Source organism: Cydia pomonella, chromosome 28, assembly GCF_033807575.1.
Source record: "Cydia pomonella isolate Wapato2018A chromosome 28, ilCydPomo1, whole genome shotgun sequence".
NCBI lineage: Eukaryota > Metazoa > Arthropoda > Insecta > Lepidoptera > Tortricidae > Cydia > Cydia pomonella.
Window position 1 is genome coordinate 497,680 of NC_084730.1, and position 26,115 is coordinate 523,794.

A 26,115-nucleotide genomic window follows, 5' to 3' on the forward strand; every position below is an offset into this window, starting at 1 on the left:
TAGTACCGAAAAACCATCCAACTACGGAGTACGGGGTAACCTGCTATAATTTACGAGCTATGTAAATATTATAGATCATATTAAACAAAAATATTTACTCTCCCATCTTCTTCTTTGTCAGGGGCTATGTAAGGCTCTACAGCCTATATATCACTGCCACCATTCCTGATCTATTGTGATCGCCACCTACTACAACTCTCGATCCAAACCTGCAACTTCCAACAGCTGCAGGATCTTCTTGATCTCAAGAGACCTTAACTCCTCCGGACGTAATATGTGCCTGCCCAGGATTGAGTCACGAGTGCGCATTAGGCAAGGGCACTCTGCGAGAATGTGCAAAGGCGTCTCCCCTGCCTCCATACAGAGTCTGCACCGCCCCATGTCACGTTTCCCCGTAGTGAGCATGTGCTTATTTAGGCCGCAGTGCCCAGTAAGCACCCTTACCAAGTTGCGCAGATGGTTCCTAGACAGCGCTAAGGCGTTCGAGGCCGCCTTTTTGCTGAAAGCCTTGATAAGCGCCTTGGAATGATTCAAGCCTGTAGTTTCTCTCCAGAGTTGAATGGTTTTGTAGTGACAGTAGGTCTTTATGGTGAGCCGCGTTAGGCTTTTGGGGATATCACAAAAAGGCTCAGGACTGAAGTTCTTCCTCTTAGCCCCTGCTTGCGTGAGTTCGTCGGCCTTTTCGTTTCCTGCGACACCCGCGTGCCCCGGGATCCAACGTAGAACAACCTTGTTCCTGGCTCTTACTCTCCCTTAGAATATATAAAACATACAAGGTGCCCGTGAGCATTGCGAGAGATTTTAACGGGTCATTCCTGATGGCAACAGTAGCAAAAAATTTTATATGACTTTTTGTAAAATTCGACAAAAAAAAATTTTTTGTTTTTTAATTCCCCTTTTTTTGAACACTCCTGTACATAAAACGTAATTTTTATTGATAAACACATAACCTAAAATTAACCATTTTTTTTATTTGGGGGTAGCCTCTCGAATACATTTTTTTATTTTTTCGATGTCAATCAATAGGTATGTCCAGACTAGACCTCAAAGTGGCAATACCGCAGTCAAGGAATGATTTCGAAAAACATTTAATTATCTCTGAAACTAGGCCTAATCCAGAAAATTTTATATTACATTTTAGTTTCTAAATATTACCAGGAATGCTTAGTTAAAATATCTCGCAATGCTCACGGGCACCTTGTCTAAAACAGTCAATGTTTAGTCCTATACTAAAAGTTGCTCATATAACCTATACAGTACCTGGGCGACCGAGCATTGCTCGGTTATATATATATATATATAGTCCTCCTCATCGTTTTCGATGACGGCGACCCCAAATAAACACATTATGGACGTTGTCTAGCATGAGCCCTAATGTGGCTGGCCAGGCCGAACTTGCTCTTATAACTCTTGCTCGGTTATAACTATTTATTGTAATATGGTGGTATATAGGTGATAATCTTATCTACATTTTTTTACTAAATTAAACTTGTCTAAAACAAAAATTAAAAAATTATATATAAACTTGAATATATATAAAAAAAAAGTTAGTCAGCGGGTGAGATCGAACCCATAACACTCGTTTAGCAGTCCGCGTCTTAACCCGCTGGACCAGATGGACAGTGGCCGGCAACACAAAATTAGCGATCATATTCTGCGTCGAAAGAAAACGCATGAAAACTCGAAAACACGCGTTTTCCCAAACATAAGACTAATCTAGATCGATTGTTTACCCCCAAAAACCCCCATATACCAAATTTCAGCAAAATCGTTAGAGCCGTTTCCGAGATCCCGGAAATATATATACGTATATATATACAAGAATTGCTCGTTTAAAGGTATAAGATTCACCCCGTTAATTATTGCAGGTGCCTTAAGAAACATCCTGTATCGTCCAATACTGTAACTGTGGTCCCCAAGTTCAAAAGGAAATTAGGTACCAATACCAATGTGCCTTTTGGTTTACTCCGAGTTTTTTCTTCTATTTATAAACATGCTTAGCCTTACTACAAAAATATAGTAAAAGATACACCTTGAACGAAAACATTAGAGATTATTTATGTTTACTGTACCCCATAATACCATTATAGTACCATGTCACATGAATAATTATGCAATATTGTTACCGCTGTAGCATGCCAAAGTTACTATGACAAAGTTGTAACGCCAGACCGTGGGGCCCCACGCGTGAGGAAAATATTAATTAATAATTACATTAATGTTTTAATCGCGTTGCGGTTCAGACAGCTCGATAAACGGTTAGTCTATAACGTCCTGTTTATATATAGACAAGGAGCGGAAATGTCATAGCAAAAAAAATATTTGAAAGGCAGAGAACCATTGCATATATCTAAGGACGGGCCTTACGGGCACTGAGAATGGTGCTAGTTCAGCGGTGTGTAGTTCAGGGGGCCTACCGCGAAAACCGAAATTCGCAAATTGCGGGGATCTTTCTCTTTTACTCTCACTAAGACGTAATTAGAGTGACAGAGAAAAATGCCCGCAATTGACCAATTTCGATTTTCCCGGTAGCCGCCCTGGTGTGCCATCTGACCTTCCAATTAAGAGGCTATCAATAGCGAAAGCGCGCACACTGTCTATTTGTATCGGAGTAAAGTTACTGCGCCTGGGCAAGGGAATAATAAGAATACTATTGAAATAAAAAAATAAAAAATGATTATACGTTAGCGGTTTATGTATAAATGTTTTGAAATTGTGATTTTATTTGCAGACCCAATTAAAAGTCAAAATAATATGTGACGTTATCTATGAAAAGGGACCTTATTGTCGATGGCGCTTCCGCCGTTATAAACTATGCTCCGATACAAATACAACGCTGCGCGACGCAGTGCGGCTTAAGCGCCATCGACAATAAGGTCCCTTTTCATAGATATTTAGGTCCTTATATGTGATAAGAAGACATAGAACCGTTTAAGAGGGAAGTACACTCAACTTCTAAATATTTTCCATTCCCCATGTTTTTTTAGTATGTTATTGACACAATAACCAGGTTTATAGGTTTTATTTGCAATACAAAAAAAAATGAAAACGAAACCTATAAACTTAGAATATATTATGCTGAAGCGATCGACTTTAAAATCAAAGTGATTTGTTAAGAATTGGCTACTTGACAGTTTTTTGTAAATAATGACAATAGATCTCGATTTTCCTGGGGATCAAATGTCTATATAGGACTCATGGCATTTAAGCAACACAAAGGTCAGAAATGAGAGTTAGTCTGACGCTCGCACTCGACGATTGAAACACCTCTAACAAATGATATTGTAATGTGACGTTACATTACATTAGTCTGTCCTAAATGTATGGAAGATCAAGAAAATTGCTATTTTGACCGAGAAATATTGCGTTTATGTATATAGTTGTCATACTATTTATTTTTCAATAATATTTAAGGAATCGATTGTTTTTTTGAGCCTCTGAAGCCTTGTATTTTTTGATAATCTCTGTCTTTGTAAATTCCACTTTTTTTTATTATGAATGTCCCATTTTCTATCCATTTAGCTAAATTTTGTTATAATATTCAACATGTGTCAAATACCCAATTAGTTAGTGGAAACAGTTTTCTCCCGAAATGGCAATTTTATAGAAAAAGTACCGTTATTTCGTTGGGATCGCAAAGCTATTCTTCCCAATGGGTTACTTTAAGACCAATCTTTGCAATTTTTTTCTATCGAGTACGTCCTCGGTTTTTGAAATATAATGGACATTAATGATTGTTTGTTTTTTTACTAAAACAAATAGTTTATCTTTAAAATTGCTTAAGTAACATCAATTTCCACGAAATTTAGTGTTGACAGCTAGTTCACCCAGAGGGGAAACTAGGCCTTCTTGGAATTAGTCCGGTTTCCTCACGAATCTCGCGATGTTTTCCTTCACCGAAAGGCGACTTATAATTATCAAATGATATAGGTACTTACTAAGTACTACTTAGGTGCCTGTGAGGCATGGCTCGGAAACCGGTTAAATTTCCAAACCGTTATCATGTACTTGGCGCAAAACCTTTTAATTTAGGTTTCACTCGAAAAACCGAGAACTCTATGAGAACAGTTCTGGTCAAATTAACCGGTTTATAACAATAAATACCGGTTTCTTCATATTTCGGAGTCTATATTTACGTGGCACACTACTAGGCCGACCGGTCTTTGCGTGGCTCGTTCAATAAACCGGTTTTTTTAGGTTGCAAATACAAGGAAAAAACCGGTTCCGAGCGTTGCTATGAAGTTTGTAATCGCGACCTCCGTTGCTCAGCTACCAACGCTGTTAAAAGGGCGCATTTTATTAATTTAAATGTACGAGTGATTATCGAAATCATCGCCCGGATAAGGGACACTAAAGTCGTCAGATGCGTACGAACCCTAGTCAATTCGATGCATTAAAATTTGGCGATTCCAACGATGTATGGGTGTTTATTTTGACACCTGCTATCATTTACGGGGTGAATATACAGGCTATAATCGTTAAGTGTGGCCAGGCAATTATTCCGTAAATATAACAGATATTAGAAAACTTAACGATTACGACCTGTAGGTATAGGTTAGCCATTATCTGCCGTTACCTATCCACTTGCGTTCACATCGTGTAAATTCATAAGTATAATAACTACGTGACATATTTTTCTTGCAAATATTTACAGTACCTACATACACACAGTACAAATATATGTAACATGCATAAGTATATATTTAAACATATAAGTACATTGACTAGTGCTGCACTGGTCGTTTATTAGTGTAGGTTTTAAGGTTCTGACGGAAGATCAGCGCTGTGGTCTCCGCAGCATTTATGCTGAGTCAGCGCCTATTCTTTACCACAACACATGACCCTCTACTAATATCTCTACTAATCTAAAAATAAGACACGTAATACATTGTTATTGATATTAGTGTCAAATTGTATGTTACTTTTTCTTTGTCTCTTGTCAATTTTCTTTCTCTCTTGTTATTTGTTTGTGTCACAAAGCATGTAAGTTGTGGTTGAATAAAGATTTTATCTATCTATCTATCTATAGGTCATGCTGAGCAACTTTTACTATGGAACCAACCCCGAAATCGCGAAAATAATTTTACTCGCCCATACAAAATGTCAATGTCAGACAGCCAAAATGTATGAAACAGACAATTTTTTTTCGCGATTTCTGGGTTGGTCCCATAGTAAAAGTTGCTCAGCATGATCTATATATTCAACCCGTAAATATTTGCAGGTGACAAAAAAAACACCCTTATGTGTAACTCAATATCTTTAAAAATAAATAAATATTATAGGACATTATTAGTATTATTACACAACTTGACTATGTCCCACAGAAAGCTAATAACCTATTAGCTTTCTGTGGGACATAGTCAATTTGACCCTCAACACAAGCCTTATTAGTAATAAGGCTTGTGTTGAGGGTACTTAGACAACGATATATATAATATATAAATACTTAAATACATACATAAAACACCCATGACTCAGGAAGAAATATCCTTGCTCATCACACGAATAAATGCCCTTACCAGGATTTGAACCCGGGACCATCAGCCTCGTAGGCAGGGCTACTACCCACTAGGCCAAACCGGTCGTCAAAATGTCGCTTATCCTATTTTTCCTTTCCAGCGTCGATTTAAATGTAAACCGTTTTGTGACTTCCGCGTCGAACTGTACTCGTGACGTATACTCGGACCATTCTGCGGTCGTATGTCATAGCCGCGGAGTTCACTGACCCCTGGGCTCACTATTGTTCTTCGCACGCCAAGGTCACGAATATCAGATGATACTAGCTAACTTTATCAAATCTACCCTTCGTCAGAATGCATGAGAAATTCTCAAAATGTTATACACCGTGTTTTTCTTGAATTCTGTTAACTTCGGGGTATGGGTAAGTACGTTTTAGGAAATTAAATGGCATAGCTGATTTAAAAAAAAGAAATATTTTTTATTTCTGTAAAAAATAATTTAAATGTTGCTATAGCGTTGTTGTAACACGGGCATAATATTTAATTCAACCAAACAATTGAAAACTGTGACATACCAGTGTCATTTTGAACACCAATCGTCCGAGATGGTTCCCTCGTTTAGTAGCAAATGTACACACTCGTACTAATCAATATGTAAACATGCCCTAAGGCAAGTGTATACCCTCGTAAGGGCCTTATAAGATAAAAATAAATTATTGATTATCTTCGAAATTGAGTTAATTAGATATTAATTCGATTTGAGAAATTTACTTAATGTAAGCACAAGAATAGAATGCACCCTTGAAATTAACGAAAAAAAAAACACCGTGTGTATTTTGTTATGTATTGTCAAAGTGTTATAATGTATGTACATACATACATACATACATTATATATACACATAATCATTTAGGATTTTCTTTACATTGGACATTTGATACCGTTAGTATTACAACCAAATTAGCTTGAACCCTAAATAGCTTAACAAGTCCTTGATTGTACATAAGACAGATTACAGACACAATCAAAACAAAATATATACAATGTACAAAGGCGAACTTGGAGTTCTGGACAATGGCAAAAAGCACGAACAGCAGTTGCATACAGCGGAAATGAAGATGCTGCGCCGGGCAGGCGGTGTTACCCATCTTAGAATACGCAATGAGCACGTGAGAGGATCTTTCAGCCCCTATTATTGATATTACATGTAACCAATGGCAAAAACTGGCCGAAGACCGACCCGTATGGCGTCGTGCTATTCACGATGGTCAAGCCAAACACGACGATGCCTGGTTTACCTCTTTAAGAGAGAAACGCACGAGGCGCCACGAGCAGGCCTCCAACCCTCGCCCACCTGGGCAAGCATACGCCTGCCGCGTGTGTGGACGTGGGATCCTCTCTCGCATACGGCTATACAGCCACGCACGCAAGTGTCGTTACCAGGATGCTGCTTAAAACATCTCATACAGATGAAAAGGCCTATTATAAGGCTTAGATGCTACGGTTACATAATGAGACGAGATGATAGTTTCTCAGTTAAATCTGTCCTAAATATCCCCACAAAATCCCCGGGAAGAGGAAGACCTCCCGACATATGGTGGTACAATATCAAGGGGGAGATGAAAGCCCAGAACACAACCCTTATGACAACCCAGGATAGAGCGTCCTGGCGCCGCCGTACAAGGAGGCCTGACCCCAGATCAAACTGAGACTAAGGGAAGGAAGAAGAAGAAGAAGGAGTACAAAGGCGAACTTAGGGATTTCTCCCTATAGGGATTTTTTCTAGCCAATCTTTGGGAAGTTTCCTGCATTGTGAAAATTCCGTAATTTTGGATATTTCCCGACAGCACATCAGTATTGATAAATAAATAAATATTATACGACATTCTTACAGAAGCGCTGGTGGCCTAGCGGTAAGAGCGTGCGACTTGCAATCCGGAGGTCGCGGGTTCAAACCCCGGCTCGTACCAATGAGTTTTCAGAACTTATGTACGAAATATCATTTGATATTTACCACTCGCTTTTCGGTGAAGGAAAACATCGTGAGGAAACCGGACTAATCCTAACAAGGCCTAGTTTACCCTCTGGGTTGGAAGGTCAGATGGCAGTCGCTTTCGTAAAAACTAGTGCCTACGCCAAATCTTGGGATTAGTTGTCAAGCGGACCCCAGGCTCCCATGAGCCGTGGCAAAATGCCGGGACAACGCGAGGAAGAAGATTCTTACAGAAATTGACTAAGCCCCACAATAAGCTCAAGAAGGCTTGTTTTGTGGATCAGACAACGATATATTTAATATATAAATATGTATAAATACTTATATACATAAAAAACACCCATGACTCAGGAACAAATATCCATGTTCATCACACGAATAAATGCCCTTACCAGGATTTGAACCCGGGACCATCAGCTTCGTAGGCAGGGTCACTACCCACTAGGCCAAACCGGTTGTCATTATTAGTAGTACTTAGCCAACATATACAAGTCTAACGCATTGTGTACCCCCAAATCCCCAGACAGAGCGGCACCGTTACGCATGGAACCAAAAGGTGATAACTCCATACGGTCTCCATACAAACGGGCACCCTCCTGTTCCGCAGTACAGGCGCACCTAGGAGTCAGCAGACCGATGACAGTAGGTTGTATTGTGCATTATCGAACGAAGTTCAAGGTTAGTCAGATGTACTGACTATGCTGACCACGACTCATTCGAACTTTAAGATAGATACCCGGGTACGTCGTTAAACTACGTCCAAAAGAAAGGTATGGGCATTGTGAGTGTAATCTCGCTTAGTGTGGTAGTGCCCAGCATTGCGGATGTCATTCCAGATCTAGAGCAGAGCCCAACTGGGGAAGTACCTCTACCTTACAGAAAACAGCAGCCAAATAATACTAGACCCTACTCATAGTGTTGTGTTCCTGCCGGTAAGGTTGCCAGAGCTCAACGAGGGTGCGGAGTGCTAGGGTCGGCAACACGCATGCAGCTCCTCTGGGGTTGCAGGTGTACATAGGCCACGGAGACTGCTTACGATACGATCATCATCATCATTGGATCACCAAAAGGCCACCATATCATGGATGTAGGCCTCTTCCCCATTCTTCCACTCCTGTCGATCTTGTGCCCGATTCATGCCCGACCTCCGTTTCGTCGGATGCCGTTCACCCAGCGGTGGTCTACCGGTCCCTCGGGTGTCTGCTCTAGGCCTCCATTCAAGGACTAGTCTCGTCCAGCGACTCTTCTCCGATATGGATTGGGTGTGTCAATGTCAAGAGTGACATTTATATTTGACACTCTCTGGAACGGTCTTCCCCCTAACATTAGAAAAGCTCCCAACAAGTCTGCTTTCAAAATCTGTGCGTGATTTATTTGCTGGCAGTTCAAAGATCAATTAAGTATCAGTCTCACGAATCGGTTATGTATATTATATACCAGGGCCCGTACTTTTCATGACGTTGACGCAAAAATTACGTAATTTAACATACAGGGAGTTGTTTTACAACACTACAAATTTAGATAACTTACTTATTGACGGGTATCAAAATAAATACTTGTTACGAGAATAAAAGCTTGTTACGCTATTAATAATTGAAAATATGTATTATTTAATAAATTAATAATCTATTACCTATTTATTTGAGTAACAATAAAATGAAAGTCAGTTAGACGTTTCTGTACTGATTGTCAAGTATATGTATAACTTACCTAAAGAGGTTGATAAATGATTAATTATTACGAAAATATTAATTGGAATCATACTCTATGTAGCGTGACGTCATTTTTCTGTCAACGGCATGAAAAGTACGGGCTCTGATTATATACATATATATTTATTTATTTATTTATGTAATTTATGTATGTGTGCTGGTAGAACATAAGGCACTTGTTTTAAATGTAATTTAATTAGGTTCTTGCAATACATTATATTGATTGATTGATTGATTAATTGATTGATTGATGTGTAATTATTTCAATAACAATTTCTTTTAATTTTAAATGCACATGCAGTCTTTTCTGTTTTGCCCTAAGGTTGACTGGTAGAGAATGCCTGATGGCATTAAATTCGCCTTTTGTACATTAAGATTTTCTTTTATGCAATAATGTTTAAATAAAATAAATAAATAAATAATCCGTATCGTATCTGTTAAATGTTTTAAATGTTTGACGTATCTGAAAGTTTGAATCAGGTCGGGAGTTAAAACTAAAAAACCCGGCCAAGAGCATGTCGGGCCATGCTCAGTATAGGGTTCCGTTGCCTGTCCGTCCCAATAGACCTTGAACGGGGATTAGTAAGTAAGGTATACAGAAATAAGAAATACATTGAGTGCTCACTCCATACATCAGTTTTGGTACCAAAACGCTTATTATTTTCGTAGTCGACTAGCTTCGAGTAGCGGAACTCTCAGTACCACTATTTGACAATAGATATCCCGGCAACCAAAAAGTCTAATGCTCAACGATTTTCCGCTAATATTATAACCAGAGTAAGCGTAGGAGTTGAAAATAGAGTTCCGGTTACTCTGGTTATAATATTAGCGGAAAATCGTTGAGCATAAGACTTTTTGGATGCCGCGATATCTATTGTCGAGTAGCAGTACTGAGAGTTCCGCTACTCGATGCTAGATGTAGACTTCGAAAATAATAGTATCTTTGGTAACAAAACCGTTGTATGGAGTGAGCACTCTTGGTCTTTTTAGTTCTCTTGGGTATCATATAATTCCTGTACTTATCTACTAACATCTACATAAAAAGCAAAATGGAGTACCTTCACAGCGCTTACTACGTCCTTTTTCTATGAAGGGACTCTTAAAACGGCTTAAAAGATCACATTGGTTATAGTTTTCATTGAATGTTTTATTGAGGTCCATTTTCACGATTTTTTTCATATTTTTAGGACCCATGGTTCGAAAGTTAGAGGGCGGGGGACACATTTTATTTCTTTCGGAGATTTTATTTCCGGAAATATTCACTTTATCAAATAATTTTTGAGAACTCTATTCGTTCTGAAATACCTATACAACGACACCACACATCATAGGGTTGAACCGAACAAGAGCTTTCATGTATACCTACACAAAAAAAATGTTTTTTTTTTTTTACCACTTTGTCGGATTTCTTCTGTGAGTCGCATGTTGATTTTCAGCTAAATTACAGTAAAACAGTTAAATTAATACTTTTGACTGTTTTTTTTATCTAAAACTTTATATACCTACTCTTATACGACCTTTGACGACCGGTCTGGCCTAGTGGGTAGTGACCCTGCCTATGAAGCCGATGGTTCCGGGTTCAAATCCTGGTAAGGGCATTTATTCGTGTGATGAGCATGGATATTTGTTCCTGAGTCATGGGTGTTTTCTATGTATTTAAGTATTTATAAATATTTATATATTATATATATCGTTGTCTAAGTACCCTCAACACAAGCCTTATTGAGCTTACTGTGGGACTTAGTCAATTTGTGTAATAATGTCCTATAATATTTATTTATTTATTTATTCATTTATAATTTATTTATTTTAAAAAGCTTCCTCGCCCACGAGGAAATGCTGCCAGCATCCTTGGTACAATGCCTCAAGGGCCTATTTTAGATTTAAGCTGAGAGTAACACCACTTAAAATATGTAGGTAATCCTAGAGGAATCCAAGATGAGTAACAGTTATTTCTATAACAGCAAAGTGCAAAAGAAAAGAATATTTCATTGTATTTTTGGTCAAAACAAAGTAAAAGAGACTTTTAAGTTACAAAAGTCAACTTTGTAGTAATTCATAATATATTAAGTAATAATTTTTGTACTTACGATAAAAAAACTTATCTACATTCACAAAATATCACTAACTAACACACGAAACCCACGAAAACACAGCACTAAGTCAAAGAAATATTACGACAAATCTTAGTTTTGGCGGGAAATCTTACAGCGACCGACACACTCTCCCCTCGAAAGCCAACGCGGTACTGAATCTAAGACTAGACCCCTACCAACATACCGGTAATAAAAACGTCAGCTACAATAGAATAACTACTCTATTCCTTACCGTTTATAGTCGCTTTTTAAATAACACGATTAGAATTTATAATTCGAACTTCTGAGAAGTCTGAAATAAGCTTGAAATAAGAATACCTACCAGATAATAATATTTCATAATTGATGATTAAATGAATGTAAAGTGTATTGTATAAGTAATAAAATAAGTTTTTCTATAAACGTTTTGTTAGAGTTTGTTGTGTCTGGATTATAGAAAAACTACAAATAAATAAGACTGTTTCTAATTAGCGAAATTAGTAATTTAATTAATTTAATAAAATAATTTTTCCTTGAATCAAGTAATGATTTTCTTTTTGACGGGGTCTACCTATCACTCGTATTTTTATCGTGAACTGTGCCTAATGTTTTCTTATACTTTTTCCTTAACAGTAATTCTTTCTAATATTATTAAATTATTATAAACGATAACTCGTATCTGATATACGTATCTAACATATAGATACGAATAGCGAAGATTTTAAACTTATACTTGCTCTATTTTTTTTGTATACGTAACATTCTCTACCAGTCAACCATTGGGCCAAACAGAAACTTACAATTGGTGTGGAAAAGAAAATCAGTACAGAGAGATATAAGTACGGTAAATATGTACGTAAAATATAATTTTTATGTGTGCATGTAAAAAAAGGCAAGTAGGTATAAGATAGATAGATAGATAGATAAAATCTTTATTCAACCACAACTTACATGCTTTGTGACACAAACAAATAACAAGAGAAAAAGAAAATTGACAAGAGACAAAGAAAAAGTAACATACAATTTGACACTAATATCAATAATTACGTCAATAATCAAATGTATTACGTGTCTTATTTTTAGATTAATGGAGATATTAGTAGAGGGTCATGTGTTGTGGTAAAGAATAGGCGCTGACTCAGCATAAATGCTGCGGAGACCACAGCGCTGATCTTCCGTCAGAACCTTAAAACCTACACTAATAAACGACCAGTGCAGCACTAGTCAATGTACTTATATGTTTAAATATATACTTATAACTGTTAGCACTGATTTTTCGCGGGTAAGCAAAGTAATATTATTGTTTTAATTAGTATGGATTTCCGCAAAATAACGCCTGATTCTATTCACCTAGACCCATAGTACAAGATTTGCTTAGTTTGGAGCTAGGTCAATGTGAGATTGCAGGGTATTTTGAACACCTCGATCGCTTAGCTACTGTGCCTTGGAAAACATAAAAACTCAATAATGCGCGGTTTCCCTGAGATAAGACTTAGTAAGTAAGTAAGTAAGTAAGTAAGTAAATATTCTTTATTGTGCACCATACATTTAAAAATAGACAGGAAATGAAAAAACACGTAAAAGTTAGGTAACAACAGGCGGTCTTATCGCTAAGAAGCGATCTCTTCCAGACAACCTTTGGGTAGCAGGAAACAATGAACTTACAACATTGAACGGGTAGTGCCGATATACATATAATTCAACAAAATGAAGACGCAAACAATATAATACATACCTACATACTAATAAAATAAATACATATATACATACATACATTATATATTATACAATCATAAATAAAGGCAAGTTAAGGCAGCGAAAGGTAGTGAGTCTTCAAAAGATTTTTGAAAACGGGAAGGGATTTAGCACGTCTAATGTCTAATTGCAAAGCATTCCACAACCGAACAGCACGAAAAGAAAAAGAGTTGCTATAAAATTTTGATGATGAAGGTGGTAGAGCAAGGAGATGCATCTCCGCACAGCGGACCGAGGAAAGATAGTTGAAACGCTTTTTAAGATATAGAGGGGTGGAGGGGTTGAAAAGAATGTTATAAAGAAGTACAAGAATATGAGAGTTACGGCGATGACGAATAGGGAGCCACTTGAGCTGGGTACGAAATTCAGAGACGTGGTCATATTTGCGTAATCCAAATATGAATCTTATACAGACGTTTTGAAGGCGCTCAAGTTTAGCTTTATCGATTTTCGCCCCTGAAACCCCCTTCAATTCAATCGTTAGAGCTGTTTCCGAGATATATAGAGCTGTTTCCGAGATATATACAAGAATTGCTCGTTTAAAGGTACGAGTATAAGATTACATGTCTGTTCTACATATGTACACGTGTTATGGACATATACGTCGGTCGGGTTCAGCGGGCTATCGATTACGCCCGACCTACTCAACACCCTGCCTGTTGAGTGTTGACCGCGTCGCATAAACATGCTACACACTGAAACGTTTACATAGCAGTTACAAAAAATAGTAGATTGTTGACCAAGGGATGAAAGGCGCTCATTTCTGCCTAGGTAGTTTGGCGCTAGAACGCAGTGCGACTGAATACAGTGTGTTTATTTAGTAACCTGCAATAATTTACGGGGTGAATATACACCGTGTTTTTATTGAATTCCGTTAACTTCGGGGTATTGGTAAGTACGTTTAAGTAAACTACATGAAATAGTTAATTTTCCAAAAAAAAAAAAAAATTACATATAGCGTTGTTGTTGCACGGGCATTACATTTATCTCAATCAAACAATTGAAAACTGTGACATGTCAATGTCATTTCGAACATCGATCGTCCGAGATAGTACTTACGTTTAGTAGCAAATGTATTAACCCGTATTAAACACTAATCAATATGTGAACGGGCCCTAAGGTTAGTGTACACACTCGTAAGAGCTTTATAAGATAAAAATAAAATATTGATTATCTCCGAATTGAGAAAGTTACTTAATTTAAGCCGCTTCCGGGGTCCGCTTGGCAACTAATCCTGAGAATTGGCGTAGGCACTAGTTTTTACAAAAGCGACTGCCATCTGACCTTCCAACCCAGAGGGTAAACTAGGCCTTATTGGGATTAGTCCGGTTTCCTCACAATGTTTTCTTTCACCGAAAAGCGACTGGTAAATATCAAATGATATTTCGTACATAAGTTCCGAAAAACTCATTGGTACGAGCCGGGGTTTGAACCCGCGACCTCCGGATTGCAAGTCGCACGCTCTTACCGCGAGGCCACCAGCGCTTCTCAGCTAAAAAGTTGCTCAGTGAGACCTATATATTCACCCTGTAAATTATTGCAGCTGACTATAACCACCCTGTATAGCTCGAGAGTGAAATCCTGAGAATCGGCGTAGGCACTAGTTTTTACAAAAGCGACTGCCATCTGACCTTCCAACCCAGAGGGTAAACTAGGCCTTATTGGGATTAGTCCGGTTTCCTCACAATGTTTTCTTTCACCGAAAAGCGACTGGTAAATATCAAATGATATTTCGTACATAAGTTCCGAAAAACTCATTGGTACGAGCCGGGGTTTGAACCCGCGACCTCCGGATTGCAAGTCGCACGCTCTTACCGCGAGGCCACCAGCGCTTCTCAGCTAAAAAGTTGCTCAGTGAGACCTATATATTCACCCTGTAAATTATTGCAGCTGACTATAACCACCCTGTATAGCTCGAGAGTGAAATGGTGCATTTTGCCGAATGAATTAATGAATGGATGAATGGTGCCTTTTGGTGAATGGTGCTTTTTTTGGGCTATCAGAATTGCCGCCAACTTAGCTTGGGCTGACTGTACAGTGGAACCTCGCTAACTCGACAAGGCGAAATCCTCGTTAAAAACGCGAAATAAAATTCGCTTTCCTTCCTTGCAGAGCCAAAAACCTACAACTCGAAATATTTCAAATCTAACGAAGTAACGGTAAGGGTTCCGTAGCCAAATGGCAGAACACGGAACCCTTATAGATTCGTCATGTCCGTCTGTCTGTCCGATTATTGTTCTATGAAATTCCATTTTGCGAGAAAACGGTTTCCACTTCTTCCTCTTTCTTCTTCTTTCTTAACAAAGCACTTTGATTTTGATGTCGATCGCTTCAGCATAATATTATATTGTAGGTTTATAGATTTTGCTTTAAAATATATTTCCACCACCATCCACCACAAGATGTCACGACCCACAAGATGGGCAGACGACCTTATTAAGGTCGCCGGAAGACGCTGAATGTGGGTCGCTTCCAACCGGTACATGTGGAGGTCCAAGGGGGAGGCCTATGTTCAGCAGTGGACGTCTTATGGCTGAGATGATGATATATATATTTATATTAGTGTGTAAACTTGAAAAAATAAAAAACCGGCCAAGAGCATGTCGGGCCACGCTCAGTGTAGGGTTCCGTAGTTACTCTTCCGCCACTATAAGCTAAACTGGAGCTTAAAGTATAGTAAATTGTTAACCAAGGGATGAAACGGTACCTTTCACGCGAGTTAAACAAATAGGCAAATTTGCATAATCAGTACCTAATTAAAGTAAGTCTTTTTACTATGGGAGAAACTTTTTGCGATAACTCAAAAACAGCTAAACTGATCATGTCCGCTATAGTTTTCATTTAATCTCTTTCTTAAGCTCTACTTCCACGATTTTTTTCATATTTTTTGGACCTATGGTTCAAAAGTTAGAGGGGGGGACACATTTTTTTTCTCTTTCGGAGCGATTATCTCCGAATATATTCACTTTATCAAAAAATGTTTGTTGAAGACCCCTATTAGTTTTGAAAGACCTTTCCAACGATACCCCACACTGTAGGGTTGAAGAAAAAAAAATTCACCCCCACTTTACGTGTAGGGGAGGTACCCTCAAAAAAATTAAATTTTTATATTTTATTGTACGACTTAGTCGGCTTTATTGATTTATATATCCATGCCGAATTTCAGCTTTCTAGCAGTGACAACCACGGAGCAAAGCCTCGGATAGACAGACAGACAGACGGACATGGCGAAACTATAAGGGTTCCTAGTTGACTACGGAACCCTAAAAAGGAAAACTTATAAACCTGGTTTTTCATTGTGTCAATAACATACCAAAAATAATGGAGAATGGAAAATGTTTAGAAGTGGAAAAACGTTTTCTCCTTTTGTGTGGGCGATCACTTCGTATACCTACTTCCCTCAGAGGGAATAAGACGAAGTAACAAACGATTCGCTTCACGATAATCCAGTAATTTTTTTACCTCCATAACTCTAAATAACATCAAGAAGGAAAACATCGTGAGGAAGCCGGGCTAATCCCAACATGGCCTAGTTTACCCTCTGGGTTGGAAGGGCAGATGGCAGTCGCTTTCGTAAAAATTAGTGCCTACGCCAAATCTTGGGATTAGTTGTCAAGCGGACCCCAGGCTCCCATGAGCCGTGGCAAAATGCCGGGACAACGCGAGGAAGAAGAAGAAGAACTCTAAATAATAATGGTCACCTCTATATCTCGAAGTTCATATCGAATAAACCCCTGTAACTCTAAGTAAGACAATTAGACTGGTATTTCAGCGTTGTCAAAATGCCAATTTCATAAATTTTGTATTTTGTCATAAATTTTGAGTTTTGTCGACTCAGAGTCAAGAGCTCCTTCAATCCTAATGGGATAAAAAAATGTCCCAGAGTTTTGTATCTATTGCGTTACCATATCCCCATATACTGTGTATGACGGTAACAAAAGGGAAAGTTATAAAATTATGGAAATTTTGGGACACTCTTCTCTTAAGGATGAAATCTCGCGATCCTGACATGAAATAACACAAAAATAGCTTTTGGTCACACAAAAATAGCTTTTGGTCATATAAAAATAGCTTTTGGTCACATTTTTTATGTGACCAAAAGCTGGTGTGGCAAAAAAAAAACGCTCTTTAGGTAGGTGTTTGTACAATTACCCACTATAGTACCTACTTACGTTTTTTTTACAGATTTTACCTCTATCACTCGAAATAATTTAACTTGAATTATGACTCAAATTGTAAATGACCGTTTGTTTCTTAATTAAAGAGAGAAACATAAAACTAACCTCAACTTCTTTAAGTCGATTTAGACGAGACCCTTTATAAGTCGAAAACTCGTCAGTCAAGTCAGTCGAGTCAGACCAAGATAAGTAGGCATCGATTTTGACAGCCTAGACAGTGTAACTGTTATTTTAAACATCAAATGTCTATGAAATTATGACGTTTACTTAACACGTGCACAGGCTGGGCTATCAAAGATGTTGCGAATTTAGTATGGTCTGACTTTATCATACTTTTAGTCTTAAGTTCTTAACAGGTCTCAACATGTCAAGGTTCATTCGCCTCACAGGCCAATTCGAACTTACTATATCAGACTGGTATCCAACTGATGTCATTCAAGTATCCGTGGATTTCGCTCGTAGTTACTTTCCTTACTCGTACTGGGTACTCGTATTTAAGTATTTATAAATATTTATATATTATATATATCGTTGTCTAAGTACCCTCAACACAAGCCTTATTGAGCTTACTATGGGACTTAGTCAATTTGTGTAAAAATGTCGTATAATATTTATTTATTTATTATTTATTTAATATTATCACTTCTCAACTACCTAAAGGTTGTCTAGTAGAGATCGCTCTTTAGTGATAAGATCGCCTGCTGTCACCTCTGTCTTCATGTATTACGTATGTCTCTCTGTATTTTTTTTTGAGGTTGTGCAATAAAGAGGATTTGTATTGTATTGTATACTTAAAATACAGTGAAAACACCCATGACTCAGGAACAAATATTCATGCTTATGACACAAATAAATACCCTTTCCGGGATTTGAACCCGGGACCATCGGCTTCATAGGCAGTGTCAGTAGTCACAACCCACCAGACCAGACAGGTCGTCATTTATTTCGGTTTATAATTTATATAGTAGTGTGTATGTATGTATGTATGTATGTCATTTTATTGCACATAAACATGTTAACATAAAACAGACAAAACAAAACAAAAAAAAAAATGTTATGTACAAAGGCGAACTTATCCCTAAAAGGGATATTATCTCTTCCAGTTAACCTTTGAGTGTTTCTACTTGAAATAATACTAATGAAAATGTGTATTTTCAAAAAATAATTTGTTTCTAATACATGAGATTATGACCTATTGGAAAAATAAGATGTATCTATCCGAAAGACGCCAGGGAAACGCCACTGTCGCTCACACAGTCATATATGATTCCAATAAGTATTCCCTCAGCTCAATAATCTTATTCGTTCTGTACTCGTCTAATATCTTACTGGATTATTTCTAATCTGGGTGCCTAGCCAACACGCCAATCGTTTGTGTTACGACAGCAAAACGCTTTCTTTGAATTTTGACAACCCTAAATATCCGAAAGGGATAGTACCATACATAAGAAAGGGACAACATGATTCGTCCCTGATTCGCTGTCAAACTTCGATTTTGTAGGAAGTTTCTTTTCTGTACGATGTACGTTATTCTATGGTTAAGGTAAGGAAGAGACATCCTTCCGGAGGCTGCACATCGGATCGCGAACGCAGCGAGAGGCTCAATCGGACAAAGACCCTTAAGGCCACGTGGACGCGTCACAACTTTCCAGACACACATATTACACACACACTGATAAAATGTACAACACAGTCACAGATGCACACAAACGATTAAGATTTATACAGGGTGTTGAAAATAAAACAGTCATGGATTTTGTTTGGGTTGATATCCCAGCTAATATTATAAATGCGAAAACTATGTCTGTCTCTCTTCAAGCTATTTAATCTTTATCTTATACCTTTAAACGAGCAATTCTTGTATATTTATACATATATTTCGGGGATCTCGGAAACGGCTCTAACGATTTCTATGAAATTTTCTATATGGAGGTTTTCGGGGGTGAAAAATCGATCTAGCTAGGTCTTATCTCAGGGAAAACGCGATTTCTGAGTTTTTATATGTTTTCCAAGCAAAGCTCGGTTTCCCAGATATTAATATTAATAAGCATTGAACCGATTTTGATGAAATTTGGTATGCAAAATAATTTGAGGCCCGGGAGGACACAAGATACTTTTTATTAATTAATAAAAAGTATCTTGTGTCCTTGTGATTAATCATCATCATCAGGGCCGGATTTAGGGGAGGGCAACCGGGGCTACTGCCCCGGGCCTCCACAAAAGAGGGGCCCCCCACAATAGAGAATTCGGTAAATTTACCATTTTATTTGGAAAAAATTTGGGGCCAGGGGGCCTCCACTCCTTTATTGCCCGAGGCCTCCAGACCTCTAAATCCGGCATTGATCATCATTAAGAATACGAATTGGTTTATTGATTACCGTGTCAAACAAGATGTTAAAATGATACTCGTACATAGACACGGCTACCCTTTTCGGGTATACAACATTACACAATTACTTAAATTTCAGATCACTTAAACTTATATTAAGTAAATCTAAAATGACACGGTCTTAATTAAAAATACTTCTTTAAATCGTAAAATACTTGATCTATTAGCTACTGCTTTAGCTATCGTTTAAATGATTGTCCGCTTAATATCTAATAATCTATTTACTATATACCTATGTAATTATTTTTTTTGTGTGTCAAATTCCATACTGTCGAATTAGGATAGCCTGTAACGATGGTTGTGTGTAAGTAATAAATAAATAAAAAATATTTTTTTTAAGACTATTGGGGCTAAACCTTTTTTAATGTCTCATCTCCACAAGGTTCTTTTTAGTCGAAAACGTATTAAAACATGTAAATCTTTTGAGAACGATGAAAAATCATTTAGAGGTCGAAATAGAGCATTTTTACTATATTAAAATGTATGAATATGAAATTAATTTCAGAAAACAATCTTACCTAGAGGCGTGTTAATGATTTTATTCCATTTTCCCCTATTTAGTTACAAATAAATAAAACATAAACCGGCAATTTTGTTATTTATGAATGAATGTAATTTTTATTTATTGTTTGAGATATCGAATAAAGCAATTAAATTTAAATTAAATATCATTTATTTTCAGGCAACTAAGGCCCATTTTTTATGTAATAGGTCGCAAACGAGCAGACGAGCCGCCTGATGGGGAGCAGTCATCGCCGCCCATGGACATAAGCAACATCGGAGGAGTCACTTATGCCCATACATACATACCTTACAAACTAACATACATAGGCAGGGTCACTACCCACTAGGATAGACGACCGGTCTAGCCTAGTGGGTAGTGACCCTGCCTATGAAGCCGATGGTCCCGGGTTCAAATCCTGGTAAGGGCATTTATTCGTGTGATGAGCATGGATATTTGTTCCTGAGTCATGGGTGTTTTCTATGTATTTAAGTATTTATAAATATTTATATATTATATATGTCGTTGTCTAAGTACCCTCAACACAAGCCTTATTGAGCTTACTGTGGGACTTAGTCAATTTGTGTAATAATGTCCTATAATATTTATTTATTTATTTTATTTATTTACATACAATAAAAAAAAATTAAAATCTAAAAATCATTTTGACGACACAGTTTTTGGTTCAGTGCAATGATGAGAGACCAGTTAATTATGAGCAATTGACCCAAAATTTGGCACTACTTCATAATGGAACAAAGCGAGCCATGTGGAGAAAATATTGCAATTTATTTTCATACAAACATGGACCACCCTAACACGCAGACGAGGTTGTGGGCAGAAGTTCCATATAAATATCCAACCTGCTCACAATATTTCACAAATCCGACCTTAGACAAACAACCGAATATACGAAACCTTTTTTTGTACAAACTGAAAATCAGGGCCGGATTTAGGGGAGGGCAACCGGGGCTACAGCCCCGGGAATCCACAAAAGAGGGGCCCCCACAATAGACTTCGAAAAATTTACCATTTTATTTTGAAAAAAATTTGGGGCCAGGGGGCCTCCACTCCTTTATTACCCGAGGCCTCCAGACCTCCAAATCATTGCTGAAAATATTGAAATACCGGTCGATCAAAAAATCTTAAAAAGGCAGGCCTTTAGTTTAAGCTATTGATCGTAGGTCAGTTAGGTCAGTGACCTACCTACTTGACCACATGACCACTCCTAAATAATCTAATCTAAGTATCTGATGTTACATTGTATGGGTCTTACAAAATTAAAAGTAACGACGTAGATATATAACATCCTTGGGAGATGATTTATGGCTTCTAGACGACCTTTTAAATTATAAGTCATCTGAATATATTATTTTGATTTCCGCAAATTCAAAGATAGTTTAAGATACATTAAAAAATCATCCGGTACACAACACACAGGCACGTATCCGTCCGTACACGTCTGCACTCACATTAACAAAAACGTCTGGAACTTATGCTATAACTTACGACAGCTTAAAATCAACCTTATTGTGATAAAAATATAGTTGATAATTCAATGCATTACGGCAAATACATATAGGGTTGGTACCAACTTGACGAAACGAAACGAATCAAGCGTTTATAAAAGCCAGCTAAAAATAGACTCTAATCTTAAGAATTAAGGTTTAAATTGATAAACATTATCTTCGCAAGTTATGGGTGAAGCTGGATTCGAATTTCGAATGTCTGGCACGCACACAGACGTAGGCAGACGCTTTTCTGGCACACAGATATAGTAAAGCTTAGGTCGTTGACACCGGTTTAGCACAGATTTTGGCTTTGAGACTGCAACGGGGGTATTCTGGAAGATAACTTTTTTGTTCAGAAAATGTGTTTATTACAGATATTTTGTTCCAGAGTTTTAGATGTTTGTTACGTACATACTTAGTTTGTATTTTCTATCTTTTATATTATATAACTATCGTCGTCGAGTACTCAGACTCACACTCAGATCACAATTTTGGGGGTCCATATCGGGTTGCATAAAAGTTTAAGTCATATCTTTGATACACATAACAACTTGTGTCATAATCATCATTGCGCATATAAATGTAAAGTCATATTATATTGTGTCATACATTTTTAGCCATAATATTTGATGACATATATTTTTTGTGCATACCTAACGAACCTAACCTAAAATTTTATGCGAATTAAATTTATGACTATAAAAATTATGACATAACTCATTTATGACAAAAACCCAGTTATGCTCAGGAATAATTCTGACTAAAGATTTTTATGACTTACAATTGTATGCATAAAGTGTTATGACGCTTAAAAATATGACAAAAGTTGTTATGCGACCAGAGGGAGTCCCCAATTGTGGAGCCGGGTATATTCTTAAACTACTTTCGTCCAAAAGAGAGGTATGGGCACTGTGAACGTCAGCTCGCTTTGTGTGGTAGGGCACAGCACAGCGGATGTCATTCCAGATCTAGAGCGGAGCCCAACTGGGGAAGTACCACCTTACGGAAAACCGCAGCCAAATAACACTAGACCCTACTCATAGTGTTGTGTTCCTGCCGGTGAGTAAGGTTGCCAGCCCAACGAGGGTGCGGAGTGTTAAGGTCGGCAACACGCATGTAACTCCTCTGGAGTTGCAGGCGTATGTATGCTACGGAGACTGCTTTGCATCAGGCAAACCGTATGCTTGTTTGCCACCGACGTAGTATAAAAAACAGCCTTATTGAGCTTACTATTATAGGGCTAGGTCGATTTGCGTAAGATTTTCCTATAAACGTCTGGTTGACATAACGGTAGTGGTGACCGAAAAGCTGGCGGCTTCCTCGCACAACAACGTATCGGCATTGCGATCCAACGAGGAAATGCCGCCAGCATCCTTGGTACAATGCCTCAAGGGCCTATTTTAGATTTAAGCTAGTTATAGTAATCTTCTGTATACATCCAATATGTATATTTTTCTGTAATATATATTTTAATAATAATTTATTTTTAAAATTCTTACCTTATGATGACGATGTTGAGGTGAACCTGTAAGAAAAAGAAAATTAAAGTGAGCTTTCTAGAAAGTAATTATTATCTCTACAGTGTCCTTCAACAAAAAAAAAAACTTAGAGACAAATGAAATAAATTAAATAATAAATAAATAAATAAGAGGCAGTTAAAGAAGCTGTGGCTATCTGACCAGATTTAACTTATTTGTGACTATAAATATGTAATTATTGTATATAATATAGGTATTCTATATATTTGTTATACTATTACTTAAATTTTTTTTATTTCCTTTTTTTTCGCCCTCTTTTATAATTTTATTGACTTTCCTCTAGTCTATTGTACTCAGTGCTATATTTGTCTACCATTCTTCATCAACTCTCATCTACTCAAAGATTGGCTGGAAGAAATCCCTTAAAGGGATAAGTTCGCCTTTGTACTGCTTATCCTGTGCCATATTTATATTTTGTCTTTTGTACAATAAAGAGTTTATTCATACATACATAAATATTATAGGACATTAGGTATTACACAAATTGAAGAAGTGCCACAGTAAGCTCAATAAGGCTTGTGTTGAGGGTACTTAGACAACGATATATTTAGTTAATATATAAATATTTATAAATACTTAAATACATAGATGTTAAGCGGTGGACTAATCTATACTATAATCGTATAATTGCCAAAGTCTGTCTGTCTGTCTGTATGTCTGTTTGTCTGTCTGTTACCTCTTCACAGTCTTCACGCTCAGCCGCTGAACCGATATAGATAAAATTTGGTATGGAGATATTTTGCGTGCCAGGGAATGACGCAGATAGTTTTACCCCGGAAATTATCCCTTAAGGGGGTGCAAAGGGGGAGGAACTTTTTATTGAAGCGGGATAAGGAAGTACTTATTCCACGCAGACGACGACGCGGACAGAAGCTAAGTATATTGTATAAGTAAAAACAAATTATATACACATTTTTAAATGATCCTAATTCTTATAATAAATAAATATTTTGCCAAAAAGCGTTTGTACATATAAGCGTTGAAGTTCCTGAGTTCTGAGTTAGGTAAAAACTAGTGTTACAGAAGTCAGTGTCTTTTCCCAGGCAATAGAACTGCGAAAAAATCAAACGTTGATATAATAGGGATCAAGATTGCCGACTTTTTGATATGAAATACTATAATAATTAAAACTTCGAAAAAATCAAACGTTGATACAGGGTGGCCAAATAAGAAGTATACATTTTGTTTTTAAATTTTAACTGTATTAAGTTCAAAAACTATTAAGTATTGTTTTAAAAATATATTCTTCAGGATTGGCAAATTCATGCGAAACATAATGTCTGACATATGTCCACCTCTAACAGCCGGCAAATGTAAGCCCTTATCATCCCAATGTTCAGCATCTATTCGCACATTTTTGGCATTATCTTAGTATATTTGTGTCGAATAGTCGGTTTTAACTGTTTAAATTTCATCAGCTCGTTAGCATAGACACGTAATTTTAGATAGCCCCACAGAAATAAGTCACGAGCTGCAAAATTTGGGGAATTTGGGTGCCAATCACAATCACTTTTTTTCAAAATTAATCGAGCAAACAACGTGTTTTAAACAACAGAAACATTTGAGATAAAATTGCTTGCTGCTAGTGGTAGACATTTGGCAGAAATTATCTTCCGTATACAATTGCCAACCCTGAATAATATATTTATAAAAAAATAATTAATAAAATTTCCACTCAATGTAATTAAAATTTAAAAACAAAGTGTATCATTCTTATTTGTCCACCCTGTATAATAGGGATCAAGATTGCCGACTTCGTGATATGAAATACTATAATAATTAAAATTTCGAAAAGATCAAACGCTGATATAATAGGGATCAAGATTGCTGACTTCGTGATATGGAATAGTCCATGGCTTTAAAATGTAAATAATAAACCTACTTATAATATTAGAGTGTACGAGCGATTACAGCGGCAGTTAAGCCCTAGGAGGCTTTGTTCGTTGGCATTATTTTGAGAATGTATGTATATGGCTTGTGTAATAAAAAAAAAAAGCTGTGGTTGATATTCAAATATTTTCAAAAATGTTAATATCCAGGGAGGAATATGGGTCCTTGGTAAGGAGTGAAACATGTGAAACAATTTTAGAATAAGATACCTACGTTACGTGTGTGACGCGTTTTAATATACATATTTTATACGGGTCTCTATTGGTTCCCATAAATTTTTAGTTCCGATTTTCTCAGTCCATAACGTTTTCTATCATAATTTTTATTAGTCATATTGTTAATAGTCATAAAATTAAACGACATAAATTGTAGATCCGATTTTTGCAGGTCATCATTATTATTAGTCATAATATTTGTCGGTCATAATATTCAAAGCTCAGATTCTATATCGTTACATAATGTAGAAGGTAATAAACTTGTTTATAATAATTGTCGTAAGGTCTATTTTCGCAAGGTATAATTATTTTCGCTCTGAGGGACACAAGGTAACTAACGAACCTACCTGGGGAAACATGATTTTTTGTTTGGCTTACTGACTTTACCTCCGTTTCCTATATTTCATTTAACTTATTAATCCATTTCGTGCCGCCAACGAGTCGACGGAGCCCCGCTTCGCGGGACGCCTATTTTCGCTCTGAGGGACACAAGGTAACTAACGAACCTACCTGGGGAAACATGATTTTTTGTTTGGCTTACTGACTTTACCTCCGTTTCCTATATTTCATGTAACTTATTAATACATTTCGTGCCGCCAACGAGTCGACGGAGCCCCGCTTCGCGGGACTCCTATTTTCGCTCTGAGGGACACAAGGTAACTAACGAACCTACCTGGGGAAACATGATTTTTTGTTTGGCTTACTAATTAAAACATGATTTTTTGTTTAGTAATTAAAACTATATGAATAATAACCATTAGTCCGTTAAAATGTACGCCTTAAAATATTTCTGAATAATAATGCATAGGCCTTAGAATGTTATACTAATCAATTTTATAACTTTTGCGATTATAGTATTTAATATTATAGAATGATAATGTTCGAACTATTAAACGTT

General features: G+C 37.1%; 1 long non-coding RNA gene across 2 annotated transcripts in view; it reads right to left on the bottom strand.

The window, feature by feature from the left end:
* Window positions 1-23,098, bottom strand: part of LOC133532961 (uncharacterized) — a 51,665-nt gene extending 28,567 nt beyond the window's left edge. For both annotated transcript variants that reach the window (XR_009801784.1, XR_009801783.1), the window contains exon 1: window positions 23,074-23,098. This is a non-coding gene — a long non-coding RNA (uncharacterized LOC133532961). The remainder of the gene's footprint in view (window positions 1-23,073) is intronic.
* Window positions 23,099-26,115: the final 3,017 nt, after the last annotated feature.